The sequence below is a fragment of the Chiloscyllium plagiosum genome, unplaced genomic scaffold, assembly GCF_037043375.1.
Source record: "Chiloscyllium plagiosum isolate Xiang-an unplaced genomic scaffold, Cpla_swu_hap1 HiC_scaffold_17, whole genome shotgun sequence".
Classification (NCBI taxonomy): Eukaryota; Metazoa; Chordata; class Chondrichthyes; order Orectolobiformes; family Hemiscylliidae; genus Chiloscyllium; species Chiloscyllium plagiosum.
Genome location: NW_028270155.1, coordinates 17,510,577 through 17,513,895, shown reverse-complemented (window position 1 = coordinate 17,513,895; position 3,319 = coordinate 17,510,577).

Genomic DNA, 3,319 nt, shown 5'->3' with positions numbered 1-3,319 from the left:
GACTTTGGAGTAGGTAGTAATTTTAGAAATTTTCAAATGAATAAAATTCATGTTTGAATTTTTAAAAAAGTATTTTCTAAAATAAATTGGTACAATATCCACGCCACCGAATGGATTATAAGAATGAACAGAGAACAGTACAGCACAGGAACAGGCCCTTTGACCCCACCATATCTGTGCCAACCATGATACCATTCTAAACTAATCCCATCTGCCTGCACATGGTCTGTATCCCTCTATTCCCTGCCTGTTCATGTGTCTGTCTAAATGTTTCTTAAATGTTGCTATTGTATCAGTTTTTACCATCTTCCCTGGCAATGCGCTCTAGGCATCTACCACCTACTGTTGTCAAAAAAAAAGACATTCCTTGCACATCTCCTTTTTAAACTTTCCCATCTCTCACTTCAAACCTATGCCCCATAGTATTTAATATTTCCACTTTGAGAGAAGTCTCTGACTATCCACCCTATCCATGACTGTCATAATTTTACATGTTTCTAATAGGCCGTCCCTCAGCCTTTTGATCCTGTGGAGAAAACAATCCAGGTTTGTCCAACTTCTCATTTATAGCTAATACATGCCAAACCAAGCAACATCCTGGTAGACTTCTTTTGACCCCTCCAAAGCCTCCACATCCTTCCTAGGTGGCGACTAGAACTGCACATGCTATTCCAAGTGTGGTCTAATTAAAATTCAGTCCTTCAAAGCTTTTCTATCTTCCCTTGCAATGTGCTGTAGGCATCTACCACCTACTGTTGTCAAAAAAAAGACTTAGGTTCTGCCTAATTTGTGTATAACTTTGTTTAATTTCCTCCATTCCATAATCCCTCAGTCCTCATGCCTAGCAATCTATCATTAATTTTAAAGCTTTTAAGTCCTCATTTTATCAATTTCCACTGATGTTGTGTAAAATGCATCAGTGACACGAACTGCTGAACATTCTACTGACCTTGGCAAAGAGGGAGTTGAACTGGTCAGTCACATCCAAACACCTAATCTACTGTGTCGGTTACACTTGATGTGGTCTCCTCTACATTGAGGAGACAGGACACCAACTTGCAGAATGTTTCAGAGAACCTCTCCGGAACACATGCACCGATCAACCCCACTGCCCTATGGCCGAATACTTCAACTCCTCCTTTCACTCCCCCCAAAGACATGCAAGTCTGGGACCTCCTTCACTGTCAAATCCTAGCTACCTGACACCTGGAGGAAGAACACCTCGCTTTCTGTCTTGGGACCCTCCAACCACACGGAATCGACCTCGATTTCACCAATTTCCTCATCTCCCCTTGGCCCAGATCCAACCCTCCAACTCTGCACTGCCCTCTTGAACTGACATCCCTGTCCATCTTTCTTCCCACCTATCCCCTCCACCCTCTCACCATCACCCCCTGCCTTCATCTACCTATTGCTTTACAAGCTACCTTTCCCCCAGCCACACCCCGTCCTTTTTTTATCTCTCAGCCCCTTTGGCCCCCACCTTCCTGATGAAGGGTTTATGCCTGAAATGTCAACTCTCCTACTGCTTGGATGCTGCCCGACCTGCTGTGCTTTTTCAGCGCCACACTTTTTGACAATAACCAGGGACACAATTCAAGGTAACGTGACTCTTGCCCAAGGGCTACTGGTGGGGGCGGGGGAGGGGGGAAGAGGTTGGAGAATTCTAGTTAGTTGGTTTAACCTGGTTTATGAAAGGGTAGTGGAAGCTGATTTTTAACAATAACGTTTTAAAAGGTGAATTAGATATATACTTTCGGTGTTGGGGGATATTAGGAACAGGAGTAGGTCATTCAACCCCTCAAGTCTGCTCCACCATTAAATAAGATTTATGGCAATATCCCTTGATACCCTTGCTTAATAAAGATTTGTGTCCCAGATTTAAATTTAATATGATTAACATTGACCACCATTTGAAGACGAGTGTTTCAAACCTCCACTGTATTCTGCATTCCATTAGCTGCCTTGACTATTTTCTGTACCTGTGTATGGCATTTTAAAGAGCTAGGCATCTGAAGTCCCAAATCCTGTTGGACATCCACTGAATTGAACTTTGTACCTTCTAAAAGAATACCCTGCTCTATCCTTTCTTTGTTTGAAATGATGACCTCCTGCTTGTGTATGTTAAATCTATCTTCCACAGTTTTGTCCATTCACCAAATCTATCAATATTGTTATAATTCCATTTTGCCCTCAATGCTATATTGTTGCCCAACTTTGTCATCAGCAAATTTGGATATTTGACATTTTATGCCATTATCCAAGATGTTAATGATTATTGTGAATAATTGAGGCCTTGTCCTGCCAATTAGAGTACTTGGCCATTATCCCAACTCTGCTTCCTGCCACTCAACCTATTTCCTATCCAAGTCAGTAATTTGCCCTTAGTTCTGTGGGCTTCCACCTTAGCTAACAGTGTTTTATGTCAGACATTGGCAAAAAGCCATCTGGAAGTCTGTATAAACAACATCCATTGAGTTACCTCTGTCTATCACCTTCGTTTCTTCAGTTTGTCAAGCATAATCTACCTTTCGTGAATCCATGCTGACTCCCCCTAATTAACTGAAATGTTTTGAGATGATCAATTACTATTCTTGATTATAGACTCAAACAATTTCCACACAAAAGATGTGAGGCCAACTGGTTTGTAATTCACTGGTTTTTCTCTCTCTGTCACCCTTCTTGCAGAGCAGAGTGACCTGAGCAAATTTCCAATCCGAAGGCACAATCCCTGCATCCAGGGAACTCTAAAAGACTATGGTTAAGGCATCGGCAATGTGTCGTCTTTCATTTAGAACATAGAACATAGAAGAATACAGCGCAGTACAGGCCCTTCGGCCCTCGATGTTGCGCCGATCCAAGCCCACCTAACCTACACGAGCCCACTATCCTCCATATGCCTATCCAATGCCCGTTTAAATGCCCATAATGAGGGAGAGTCCACCACTGCTACTGGCAGGGCATTCCATGAACTCACGACTCGCTGAGTAAAGAACCTATCCCTAACATCTGTCCTATACCTACCCCCCCCCCCCCCCTTAATTTAAAGCTATGCCCCCTTGTAATAGCTGACTCCATACGAGGAAAAAGATTCTCACTGTCGACCCTATCTAAACCCCGAATCATCTTATACACCTCTATCAAGTCACCCCTAAACCTTCTTTTCTCCAATGAAAACAACCCCAAGTGCCTCAGCCTTTCCTCATACGATCTTTCTACCATACCAGGCAACATCCTGGTAAACCTCCTCTGCACCCGTTCCAGTGCCTCCACATCCTTCCTATAGTATGGCGACCAAAACTGCACACAATACTCCAGA